The sequence below is a fragment of the Eschscholzia californica genome, unplaced genomic scaffold (genome assembly GCF_041429995.1).
Source record: "Eschscholzia californica isolate CP2 unplaced genomic scaffold, dmEscCali1.0.p SCAF_3, whole genome shotgun sequence".
In the NCBI taxonomy this organism is placed as follows: Eukaryota; Viridiplantae; Streptophyta; class Magnoliopsida; order Ranunculales; family Papaveraceae; genus Eschscholzia; species Eschscholzia californica.
The window spans coordinates 16403105-16417466 of NW_028238420.1; positions in this window are offsets into that span (position 1 = coordinate 16403105).

Consider the following 14362-nt stretch of genomic DNA (forward strand, 5'->3'; position numbering starts at 1 on the left):
TACCCTTCTCACCCACTCTACCCTCTAATAATGCTTCCTAAATGTCAACGGATACAAGCGAAGAGATGGATGATGATGAGATCCCGAGAATGTCGACGCCTTCAATGCTAGAGAACTCAAAGCAACTTCCATACTTAGCTTTTTGCTTCGAACACTTATTTTACATAACAAACTAAAGTTCACATGAACTTTTACACACACTTTCTGTTTTTCAGAGATTTTTCTCTTCATTTTTTTTTTTCAAACACAACATAAACAATACAAACAATGCAGTACCAACACTAGTATTCTCAACAATCAACTTTTCCTTTTTTTGCACTTTGCTTTCACATTCTTCTTTCTCTCCTCTTCATGCCTTCATTCTCGGGAGTCATATGATGAATGGATGGTGGAGTATCCGTCTTCCTAAAGTTGACACTATTATCGGGTTTCATGAACTACAAGAGTAAGTTTTATTCGCTATCCTGATGTCACTCCTAATGGCTATGGAAGTTGAGCACACGAGATCAAATCAGCTCTTTTTATTAAAGTTACGAGGTTGAGTAGCTCTTCACTCCACTCAGAGTCAGTGCAGAAGAGTACGCTCAAAAGTAATAGAAAGGCTTAGAAATCTCACAAGGGTTAAGTCTCCACTAATGATCAATCTAGTTCTCTCAGAACCATCTACCCTTCACTTCCATAATACTCACAAGGCTAGCACACAAACGACCTCAAGACTCGACATTCACGAAGAAACTTTTAATAACTAGATAGTACGATCAATTCGACTCTATAACTATTTATAAGCCAAAAGGAACCATTAGACTCACATTTTCGGTCCAAAATTGAAAATCTTTGAACCCTCTTGAATTTATGAAATGAAGGACTTAGCAAAAGTTCTTCCCTATCCCCAAACTTAAACCGAACATTGTCCTCAATGTTCTGAAGACTATGACAAAATAAAAAGATGAAAGAAAAGATATTACCATACTCCACTGTCTTATACCAAAAGCATGAGTTGCCTTCCAAGAAGCGCTTAATTTATCGTCTTCAGCCAAACGACGACTATTTACAAAAAAAAAAAAAAAAATTATTGTAAACCTACTGGATTAAGGTTTGATGACTCCCCATACAATAGTAATCGGAAGATTTGAGGGTCAACCCAAAAGATGATGTATCCAGGAAGGTTCAGTCTCACGTCTATTGAATGATATGACGATTTAAGTGAGACTTTTAATGTGAAAGAGTTATCCCCAAACTTAGGTGAAGCAACAATCATTAGATTCAGCGATAAACCAGAGTTAACAGACATTGGATAAAATGGATCCTGATAAACATGACAAATGGATTGAGAGACTATGGTAAAATGCACAAGTGACTGACACGGGGTTACTTAGACTTCCGAGGGACATGGTGCATAAATATTAATGAGGTTTGACTCACCTAGATCAATACTCAAACTCGGAGGTTCTAAAATAGCCCCATTGACTTGTTGTATTGAAATTACCACCAAGTTGGGTCTAATCTCCTTCGGTAAAGACTCATACAAACTTTCTAGACTTTCTTTCATTATGACCTCATTAATATCTAGAACTTCACCTAAGTTGAGTGAGTCATCACTCTCTTTGGACATATCAACTAGCCAAAGTTCATCAGCTTCATCTTTAGTAAGACATCTAGTTTGATCCAAAGGGTTATCATGGATAAGATGAGTATAAGGTTTAGACTCGGGAGACAACACAGACTCAGCTTTTGGTTTCTCTGAAGATGGTTCAAGAGTTTCCTTACCAATGGACTCATATGATGATAGCGACGACTCTACAATTGGCAAAATACTATCGTCAGAAACTAAATATGGAGTAGGATCAATAAAAGTATTTGCCTCAGTTATACTACCATCCTCATCATCATAAAACTCCTGTGTATTGTACTCCATCTTATCAAAGGACTCATCTTCTATGATGTTGGGTTTCTTATTAAGGGGCATCTCTAGATTTCTATCAATTCTTTCATTTAAAGCTAATCTTTCAACTCATAGCTCTTGACCTTTCTGCTCAAGCTCTATATTTAACCTTACAAGACTATAAATTTGGTCTAATGAAGATGATGAAGAGTCATTAGTTCGAATGTTATCCCATTGAGGTGGTTGGTACATGTTTGGTTCATAAAACTCTCCATTATATTCACCATGGGATGAACTATTGACATATGGATAGTGTGACTCATAACGTTCTTGAGGTTGACAATACTGCCAATAATTATCACCATAGACAGTGGTCCTCGGATTTTCAAAATAATTTTGATCGTTAAGACGTTGATAATTATTGGTATTTTGTAACTGAGGGACACAACCTTGTTGAGATTGGTTCCAATAGTTATCAACGTTATGACCATCATTACGGAACTGGTCAAAATTATCTAGAGTAGTGTTAGTCGCCTCAAGTCTAGACATGCTCTGTAAAAGTATCTCTTGTGTTCATAACAATGATTGTTCCTTCCGTCTCTCTTCCAATTCGTCCTCATAGAAGAATCCTTCCAATTTTTTTTTGGTTTTTTTTTTTAAAGAGTAACGAAACTACGAAGATCCTAAGGAAAACACACACAAGCAAGCTGACTCAACCAAGCAACCAAGACACAATCTAGACGACTGGGTGGTCTTTTTCACCTAAAAATGGATCTAGACAGCTTCTACGTCTTACCAAAGCTTGAACTATGATTCTTATGAGGAGTTACTTTGTCACAGTACAACGATCAAGCAATTCTCCAGGAGACAGCCAACTATGAAAGCTGAAAAGAATTGTGTGCTTGGATAATTCCCTCTTCCTGGGAAAACTCCAAATACTAATCAAGTTCGAGATTTGTCAAGAAGGTCCTATGAGCTCGTTACCCTTGGCCAATGTCCAAATCGATTTTTAATTTTAAGTGAGGCTTGAGATCGCGCAATGTTGTTACCTAGATGACCAAGAGACCGGTGATAAAATCCGACTCCTATCTTGTAATAGGTTAATGCCCTTACTAATATGATAATTAAACTAACAGTTCGACAATCAATTAGGCAAGCAGAAAACATCACAAGTACCCACTTACAGGAGATTCGTGGGTGATCTAGAAGTTACCTCCCGTTCAAGACAGGCGATGACCTTTGTAGACGACCCGGGCCACTCTTCCCGGAAGTGTGCGAACCCTAGGCTTCTTAGTTTCGATTTCAAAATTAAATGCCCTTCAATTTAGGGTCAAAACAATAAAGTCCTTAAAACAAAACAACAAAAATAAAGAAATACAAAAAAAAGTTATAACACTCTCTCACCAAAATAAAATAAAATACTAAAATAACTAAAATCTAAAAAGGTCTTCTTTGATGTCTTCCTCCTTGATGTTCTTTCCCTTTAGCTCCTTTGTGAATCTACAAAAAAAAAAAGGAAAGCCAAGTCAAAGTAATCAAAAGAGACAAAAATAAAAAAAACCAATTCAAGATTGAAAATAAAATGAAACTTATCCCCGGCAGCGGCGCCTAAAATAGGTCTATTCCCGCAAGTATACGGGGTCAAGTTATAGTATGTTAGTAAATTCGTGAATCGTCCCAAGGGATAGGTAGGCAACTTCGGATATTGAAGGCGAGTTTAACCTAATAATCAAGATGTCAATCTACTTAGACTAAAACACACACACACACCCCACTTCATAAATTTGATGATTGATTTGTAAGAAATAAGAAAACAAATGAAACTAACTAAACTATCTAAGTGAGAGGTGAGAGAGATTCAGGAGAAGAGTCGCAAGAAGTCGGACAAGATTCGGGTGAAAGTCGAGTGAGAGGGATACTTTGGTTCACAAGATTGATAACGATTTATACTAATTATCTACTAGAATGGAAAGTTAATTAACTTCACCCATATACATTGACACTCCAAAGTATAATGCGTCACAATAAGTATAATCGACCAAAAGTTACTAAGCATCGACTATCTAGCTATGCACGCACTATCTAATTACGTATCAATGAACTAATATGACATTCCAAAGTATAATGCGTCACAATAACTATAATCAATCAAAAATTACTAAGCATCGACTATCTAGCTATGTACGCACTATCTAATTATGTGTCAATACACGATTAAGATTGAGCCCTCTAATTCATAAAATTAGACGAAGTTAATTGAACTCGCATTTAAGAAATAATAAGTTCATCATAAATCAAATCATGCTTCACAAGTATTCGAATACAAGAGTTAGCTAAAATGTTGAATGAATAAGAAATGGAAAGAAAATGATGAGAGAATCCCCCTTTTTCGATGTGGTTCGAGGTTAAGATCGCCGGAAAATATGAGTTTTTAGTTGCAGTCGATCTCCCCTTAGCAATTTTCTAAGTTCCCATAGCGACCATCATCATCTTCTCCATTTAGAACTCAACCTCCATTAAAGCTAAACCTTAGTTTTCTCTCTTTAGCAATCTTCAACCAAAATCAAATCAAACCACATGGGAAGCAAGCCAAGGATGAGGGGAACAAAGCCCTAAGGTTTCCGGCCAAGAAAGTGCCCGGAACATCATGAAAAATCTTGCCAAAGACAAGAAGAATCCGGCCAAAATAGCTTGAAATCTGGCCAAAAACACTAGATCCGGGTCAAAGGCTGTGCTGTCCGAGCTGCAGACGCGTCCAAGGAAGAAGCCCGAGTTGCAGCCACACGTTCCCGAGCTTGGAAGCTCCTGTTCCGTGCTGGAAGCTGCTGCAGCTCCGTGCTGGAAGCTCCTGCTGCCTACGTTCTTGCTGCTGGCCGCGTCTGTGAAGATCCGAGCAGTAGCTCTGTCCCGTGCCTTTTGGTCGCGTCCCGTGCACACTCTTGTGCCGGCCAAGCTTGACCGGCTAGGCCTGCCTAGCTTGGCAGGTCTCCTTCTTCTCCCTTTCTCTCTCCAACCAAACTCTTGCACTTGAAGAACACCAAAACCCTAGTTTCCTCCTTGCCTCCTTTTCTTTCTCTTGCTTGGGGAAGAAGATGAATTCTTTGACCCCTTTCTCTAACTTGATTAAAACCCTAGACTTAGTCAAACTTGACTAAGTCTTTAGACCACAAATGGGTGCCCATAACATCTCTACACATTTCTTCTTCTCTTAGTATTTCTTGGGCTTGGACTTGGTTTTGGGCTTTGATTTAGAAACCAAGAGGGTGCCTCCATCCTTGTCTTTACATCTTCAAGTTCTCACAAAGGACTCAAATACCCTCGGACTTCTTTCTTTTATAGCTTCCCCGTCCGAACTAGGAATTGACTTCCGTTTTCACCGTCGGACTCTTCATTGATTCCCCTTGTCATTTGATTTGCTTGAAATTATTTTCTCTCGTTTTGGGCACATGAAATAATAGCGATTAATGCTTTGTTTTATTCCGAATCACATGCTTAACTCCAAAATAGGTACCTAACAAGAGAAACACATAAAATATTATTGATAATACCCGAAAAGGACTAATTAGTTTAAGTTAGGCGCTCTAAATTTGAAATTTTCGTGTCACATCACCTACTCCGAATCAAATTAATCTTCTCAGAAGTATCACGAATTATCTCTGGTCCTTCTAGTTTAGCGTCACCTGCCTCTGTCCAACACAATGGTGACCGACAAGGTCTCCCGTATAATGCCTCGAAAGGTGCCATGCTAATACTAGATTGGTAGCTATTATTATATGGAAATTCCACCAAAGGCAAGTGATCTTGCCAACTCCCTCCAAGATCTAGTACTGAGCATCGCAACATATCCTCAAGTACTATGTTAACTCGCTCCGTCTGCCCATCAGTCTGAGGGTGAAAAGCTGTACTGAAATGTAACGATGTCCTCATAGAAGTTTGGAAACTCTTTCAAAACCGTGAAGTAAAGGACGAATCTCTATCTGAAACAATAGACACTGAAACTCTGTGCAACCTGACTACCTCCTTGATGTAAAGTTGTGTCAGTCGATCCCCACTATCTATCGTCTTCACTGGTAGGAAGTGAGCCGACTTGGTCAACCTGTCTACTATCACCCAAATGGCGTCAAAGCCTCTACTAGAACGCGGTAAGCCTGTGATGAAATCCATGGATATATTCTCCCATTTTCACTCCGGAATGGGCAACGATTCCAAGATTCCTGATGGATGTCGATTTTCCACTTTCACCATCTGACACACATTACACTTCCTCACATACTCCGCAACATCTTTCTTCATCCCTGACCACCAGTACTGCCTCTTCAAGTCTTTGTACATCTTGTTACCCTCGGGGTGAACTGTGTACTTACTTCGGTGTGCTTCATCTAATATATCCCGTCTCAAGACCGGATCTGGTGGTACATATAATCTCCCTCGAAATCTCAATCCGCCGTCCTGCCCGATACTGAACTCAGTCTCAGTCCCTTGCATTAACGAAACCTGTTTCCGGCACCACTCATCATCAATTTGGGTATCCACAATACGATTCAACAAAGATGGTCTAACAACCATACTACCCAGAAATAACGAGTCAACTCCTGACCCAACAACGTCAATGGCATATGTTGCCACATCCCCCAACATCTTCCACTGGTTCATCATCAATGTTGCCACGATACCCCTCGGTTGTCGGCTTAGTGCATCGACTACCACATTTGTCTTACCCGGATGCAACGTGAAGTTATAATCCTTCATCAACTCCAACCACCTGCGCTGACGCATGTTCAACTCCTTTTGTGAGAAGAGATACTTGAGGCTCTTATGGTCAGTAAAGAGATCGAACTTCTCACCATACGGATAGTGCCTCCAAATCTTCAAGGCAAACACTATAGCTTCCAACTCTAAGTCATGAGTTGGATAGTTTTGCTCATGTGGCCTCAACTACCTAGAAGCATAAGCAACCACTTTATATTTTTTGCATCAATACACACCCTAAACCCTGAATAGAAGCATCAGTATAAATTAATCACAAATTTGGTGCCACTCTCTGGAATGACCAACACCGGTGCCGTAGTTAACTTCGTCTTAAGTTCGTTGAAAGCCTCATCACACTTTGTATCCCATGAGAAGACCACTCCCTTCTTTGTAAGATTAGTCAAAAGTCCTGCAATACTTGAGCACCCCTTGATGAACCATCGATAATACCCAGTCAATCCTAGAAAATTGCGAATCTCAGTAACCGAGGTAGGCTGGTTCCAATTAAGCACAGCTTCAACCTTAGAAGGGTCGACCAATACTCCATCCTTGAAAATAACATGGCCTAAGAATTTTATTTCCTCTTGCCAAAATTCACATTTCTTAAACTTTGCATATAACTGATGTTCCATCAGTCTCACTAACACCAATCTCAAGTGATCCTCATGATCCTCCTTAGTCTTGGAGTAGATAAGAATGTCATCAATAAAGACAATGACAAATTTATCCAAGAAGTCCTTAAACACCCGATTCATGGGGTCCATAAACACTGCAGGAGCGTTAGTCAAACTGAAAGACATAACAAGAAACTCATATGAACCATAACGTGTTACAAATGCCGTCTTAGGAATGTCCTCCTCTCGATCTCGTAAATGATGGTACCCTGACCTTAAGTCAATCTTATAGAACCACTTGGTCTCTCTCAGTTGATCGAACAGATCATCAATCCTTGGTAAAGGATATATATTCTTCACAGTAACCTTGTTGAGCTCTCTATAATCGATACACAACCGCATTGACCTATCTTTCTTTTTAACAAAAAGAACAGGTGCACCCCAAGGAGAACTACTCTGACGTATGAACCCCTGATCTAGTAATTTTTGAATCTAATCCTTGAGCTCTCGCAGTTCTATCAGAGCCATTCGGTAAGGAGTTCAGGCTATAGGCTTAGTACCCGATTCCAACTGAATGCAGAAGTCAACCTCTCTGCGTGGTGGCAACCCTGGTACATCTCTGAACACTTCGTGGTACTCACTAACCACATCAATACTATCAATCCCCTCACTTACTTCCGGATGCTCTTCTAGCTCTACGTTATTGAAGTGAACATCTGTCATCTGACTAGTCAATGCTGATACTGTAAACACTTCTTCCCCTGGAAGGGAAAATGTGATTATTTTGGCATAACAGTCCACAAGTACATGGTATGAGGCAAGCCAATCCATGCCTAAAATCACATCATACCGCACCAACTCAAGTACAAAAAGGTCTGCAGCGAAGTCTCGCTCACCTAATCTAATAATACACCCCTTACAGATGTGGTCTATCACAACCAAACCACCCCAAACAGAAGACACTGAAAAAGATCTCCCACATCGATCTAGCTCTATGGGTAACCTACGAACAAAAGAAATAGAGATAAATGTTGATGTAGAGGCCGCTGCGTCGAATGTACCCATGGCACCAAGATCAAATAAAATTTCACCCATTCTAGTATGAATAAGGAATGTACCTTCCACCATATCAAAAGGTGCGCGGTCATCTCTAGGAACGATAACATTCAATTGTGGTTGCTGCCCACGTCCCTATGGTGTGCCCTGTGGGTTACGTTCATGATGATGCCCCTGATTTCCTGTCTCAGCTCTATTCCTCCTCGGACAATCAAAAGACTTGTGCCCTACTTCCTGACTATTAAAACAAACCCCTCTAAATGGTCTCTGTCCCACACCATCAACATTAGCCACTGGCGGTTGCCTATCTGTAGTCACCACCGCCATATCCCTGCTGCCTCCCTCGATCCGAGGCCTCTTACAATCCCGCTGCCATTATAGTCGTTGCGCTGATTCCAACCAACCTTCCCATAATTTCTACCGTTCCCCTTTTGTTCACATTTGTTTTGTACTTTGATTCCTCTCTTCTTCTTTGCCTCCTGTATCCGAGCATCGTGAACCTTAGCACAAGAAACCACCTTCTGATAGGTGTCGAAACTAGGTTGCCCAGCAATGTACTTAGCAATGTTGTCACGCAACCCATCTTTAAAAACCTCTCGATCTTTTACCCCTCTGTGGGAATTAGTTGAGTAGTGAAGAGGGAGAGTCTGTGAAACTCATTCTCATACTCCAAAATTGATTGATTTTCCCCTTGCTTCAACTCCTGAAATTTCCTCTTAAGTGTTTGTTGTGCTGAGAAAGGAATAAAGTTTTCCATGAAGACCTTCTTAAATTCTTCCCAAGTGAACCTCAACGGATCCACTAGCCTAGACTGAGTGTCCCACCAACTAGCTGCATTCTTCTTTAACTGGAACACTGCCATCCGCTGCTTATATTCCTCAGAGCAATCGAACGCCGCGAACATCCTCTCTATCTCCTTACACCATTCATATGCCTCTACCGGTCCTCCAGACCCATCAAATATTGGCGGTCCCATTTCTTAAACTCATGGTAGTACTTCAACCATGTCATCTCAGTCGGTGCCCTCTGATTCACCATAGGACCCCCCCCGTCTCTAGTGTCGGATTCTGCACCTCAACTTGTTCCCTTGTTTTAGCCTCTGCTGCAATGTTAATCAAATTTTGCAATGCGGCTGCATCAATGGTCACTGTCGCTCCTCCGTTCATATTAGGATTTGTGGTTTCATGACCTCCTGACTGTGCCTGTGAATCTTGGGGTCCTGTAGACCCCCCTTCCTCAACTATAACACCTCAACCACCTCCTCGGGTGCGAGCACTGTGACGTCCTATGCCACGACCAGTACCCCCCCTCGCTTTCCATAACTCTATTCACATCCAAAAGAGAACGTGAATTAAAACTCAGACAGTGAATAGCTCTGTACGGAAAATTACCACATACTATGCGCTTAACGGGGTTGAACCCTATCACACTGACCCTAGGATTTATGAACCTAGAGCTCTAATACCACTTCGTAACGCCCCAAATCTAGATTTCCACGTCGGCCGCCATGACAACCTAAACTCAAAGCATTTCTCCACTGAACAGTAAACATAGTTGATATATCCATCAAAAGAGACAAATAATATCAAATGTAAAGATCATAAGAATCAATAAATCATCTAAAAGAAAACCATTAAACTTTCTTAACTCAAACAATGTTTCTAAATGATCGACACGTAGGTCGGACAATAACGAATAAAAGAAATAACTGCCTAGGAGGCGAAACTCCAAATAACTATCTAATCTCGAAAGCGAAAACTAAGAAAGAAACTTCGAGCTGACGAACTGAGATCAAACTAGTGGCGCTCCCCGATCTCTATCACCTGAAAAATAGTAGGCTGGGTCAGAACCCAACTAGTAGATTTCTAATTACCTAAGGTCTAAATAGACCAATTCAGCAACAAAACCAAGTATCAAACAAAAGAAAAACAATAACATAGTCCATTGAGTTACACCTTTCGTGCCAACACAACTGAAGTCAACCTGTTACACGGTTGGAAAGATTCATACAATACAACTTCCCTTTTGGAGGAGCATAACCAATTTTGAGGTCCACGAGATAGCTTCACTTGTCATCTGTGTTTGCATCGACTTAAACCTCTCAATAGTCAAGGGATACCACACACAAAGGGAATCCGTGCAACACGAGCACTTCACATATGAGCAGGAGGCGAGCCAACCTCTAGTTGGTAAATTACTTCTCAAACTAGACGTATGTGGTCCACAAGAATGAACTTGTGTTTGCATCGATCATCCTGTCGAGCCAACCACCGATTACTTATAGATTACAACCGTCAATCCCTATTAGAACTCAAGCCCCTGGTCCACTGGTTGTCCTATATCACATTGACAAACCCGTGTTTGCAATCGACCCACATGTCGAGCCAACCAGTCTTAGTTCAATCCATTAACGAGACTCGAGATCATGGTCCACCAAGTTATCTAATATCACATCAGTAACTAGTGTTTGCAATTGACCCACATGTCGAGCCAACAATTCTTGGTTCCGACTAGCCTATGCTTTCTAGGTTAACAACCTAAAGCAATATATCACACAAAACTATTGATAGCAGTTATGCTCTAATATCATACATATCATCTCATACAATCAATTATCAATATCAATAACATAACACAAATAATTCTTAGCATCTAAGCTACTGTCAGGGTGTATTTATACAATATTTATATAACCTAAATAACCTAGGTTGTTGTCCGGGTATATATATACTCCATTAATATAACTATAATGATCCAGGGTTACTATATTATTGTTGTAATTAGTTTCTAATCATAGTATATGTCTATTGTATCACTAATTGGTACTAAGTTGATGATAACCTAGCAATAGTTAATGGTTTAAAGTCATTATGGTTCTAACCATTATAGGCACCCCTTATAATACTTAAGGATGTTACAAGTTATGACTCTGACAAGTCATATAACAAACTTTGACTTCAATTAACCTTAACATAAGAGTGCCTATAGACACAAACCAGAACTAGAAATACAAATATATGCTAACACTCCAATTACACTTCATATTCTTTAATAGTCCCCCTCAAGCTGAAGCAGAGTATCGAAGCATTAGATTGGATAGCAGTTGAGAGTAAAGAGGATCAGAAAGACCCTTAGTAAAAACATCAGCAAGCTGAGAAGATAAAGGAACGAAGTTCACGCGCACCAGGCCAGCAGTAACCAATTCTTGCACAAAACTGTAGTCAATTTCGACATGCTTGGTGTGAGCATGAAAGACAGGATTCAGAGCCAAATGCTTGGCACCCATATTATCACACTTCAGAAGCATAAGAAGAGATAATAGAAGACCCAATTCTTCAAGAACATGTGAAATCTTAAGCATTTCTGAAGTAGCTACTGCCGTTGATTTATATTCAACCTCTGTGCTAGAACGGGCCACACTAGGTTGTTTCTTTGAAGACCAAGCAACTAAGGTAGAGCCAAGAAACACTCCAAATCCACTGGTTGATCTTCTCGAATCAGGGCATCCAACCCGATCTGAATCACTAAAGGCAGTTAAGGTGGAAATGTCACCAGGAATAATAGAGATACCAGACCCCCAAGGTTCCCTTGAGATACCTCAGAATTCTCTTTACAATTTAAAGATGAGAAGTTCTTGGAGTAGACATGAATTGAGCAACATAGTTGACTCCAAAACAAATATCAGGTCTGGTCATTATCAAATATTGTAAGGCGCCTAATAGATTTCGAAAAAGAAGAGGATCCTCAAGAAGATCACCCTCCTAACTTGATAATCTTTTACCAAAAGGAATTGGAGTGGAAATTGGCTTACAGTGCAACATATCTGCCTTTTGGAGAAGCTCTAATGTATACTTCTTTTGAGTAAGTAATAGACCTGGTAAAGAAGTGATGGGATTCACCTCAGTGCCGAGAAAGTAATAAAGATCACCAAAATACTTCATTGAAAATTCTAAACTCATGGAATTGACTAGTTGTTGCATCATTGAAGAAGAAGACCCAGCCGAGATGATATCATCCACATATAGAAGTAAAGCCAATGTGTCAGATCCCATTTTATAAACAAACAAGGAGTGATCAGTGGAGCTCTTTTGAAACCCATAACTCAAAAGGAACTCAACAAATTTGGTAAACCATGCTCTGGGAGCCTGTTTCAAGCCATACAAAGACTTCTTCAATGACAAACATAATCCTTCTTAGAGGCATCCACAAAGCCAGGAGGCTGCTTCATAAAGACATCTTCTTTAAGATCACCATCTAGGAAGGCATTAGACACATCTAGTTGTTTGATGTGGCAGCCTTTACTGACAAATACTGTGAGAACAGGCCTGATGGTTTGTGGGTTTAGCCACTAAACTAAAAGTTTCAAATAGGACAACCCATCTAGTTGATGAAATCCCTTAGCTACAAGTCTGGCCTTGTATCTCTCAATACTCCCATCAGCCTTAAACTTACTTTTGAACACCCATTTGCACCCAAGAATGTTCATAGAAGGAGTTGATGTTACCAACACCCATGTACAATTCTTCCCCAAAACACTAATTTCTTCAGACATAACCTTGCACCATTCAGGAACCTTAGAAGCCTTAGTAAATGATGTAGGTGAAGGATATACCTTTTCGGTCTGAAGGAGATGTCCTTCTGAAGAAGTGTCCTTCGACCAAGATGGCAATGCGCACAGTTTTTGGAATAGGATTACGATGACCTTATCAGGGAGATCATCTAGTCCGTTCGAAGTAGGGATCGTAATTCCTAGCTAGAAGCGAACTACGATGTCGAATCACTTTGATAATTCGCGGCTAAAATAGATTATATCATACAAAGGGTTACACCAAAAAGTGGTGGCTTGAACGAAGAGATTTGACTAGTGGGAACTTGGCAATAGATGGGTTAGATCCAACTTAATAGGCCCGAAAGATTCGAAAAGAGTCCGGATAATAGATAGAAAGAACCAGGCCCGAAAGAGAGGCCCGGAAAGAGCTAACAGGGTCGGCCATCAGATGGACGGTTAGGAGTATTGGGCCGGCCAGGCCAAGTCCATTAATGGGCTGATCTGGCCAGCCACATTAAAGGGAACTCTTTGATCGAATCCCTTCCCTTTCATCTAGGAGTCCCAGTCAGAAAAGGTTTCTGACTTTATCTTTTCTGTGGTCCATATTGAATCCAAGTTTAAATATGATTATAATTAGGATTTGGGTTATTTCCCAAATAGCCCCCAACTTTGTGACCAACTTCCTGCCTAGCCCCCTACTTTATCAAAAATACCCAGATGACCCCCTTTTTTCAGATTCCGTTATAACACCGTTAACCAGTCATTATTTTTCTCTCCTCCATCTCATCACCTCTCTCTGCCACCTAACCTTCTCTCCACCTCATCATCTTCTCCGGCGAAGGTCGCTGACGACCTTCAAACATAAAAAAAAAAAATTAATCTCTCCTCTTTCTCTCTCTAAAATTTTTTTTTTAAAGAATCTTTCCTCAATCTAGACCAGATCTAGGTCTGGGTAAAAAAATCATCCCTGTTTCTACTTATGAAGATCTTCAACCTGATATTACTCGTATTGCCAATGGTGATACTTCTCCCATCCTTTGTGGTCAACCTATTTCTGAATTCTTAACTAGGTGAGTCAACTCACCCCTTCTTTTATTAACCCAATAACCCAAATGTCATACTTTTTTTTTTCATAAGCCCTCGTGATCTCAAAATCAAAACCCAAGAACCCAAATGTCCTTTCTCTTCATTTTTTCCCTAAATTTATCTTTTAATGGTGATCTATCATCTTCTTACCCTTGATTGATAATTCTTTCTTTTATCTCTGATCCAAGATCCATAGAGATTCACATTTTTATTAACTTCACCACCAGATTGATTTTTGGGTTATTTTCCAAATACCCCCTAACTTTGTGACCAGCTTCCTACCTGGCCCCTTACTTTAGCAATAATTCCTGTATGGCCCTTTTTTTCTGTTATCTTTAACTTTTCGTTACTCTCCCTCCTCCATCTCATTTTCTCTCTCTGCCACATCATTTCAGCACGCCACATCATCATCTTCACCAGCGAAGG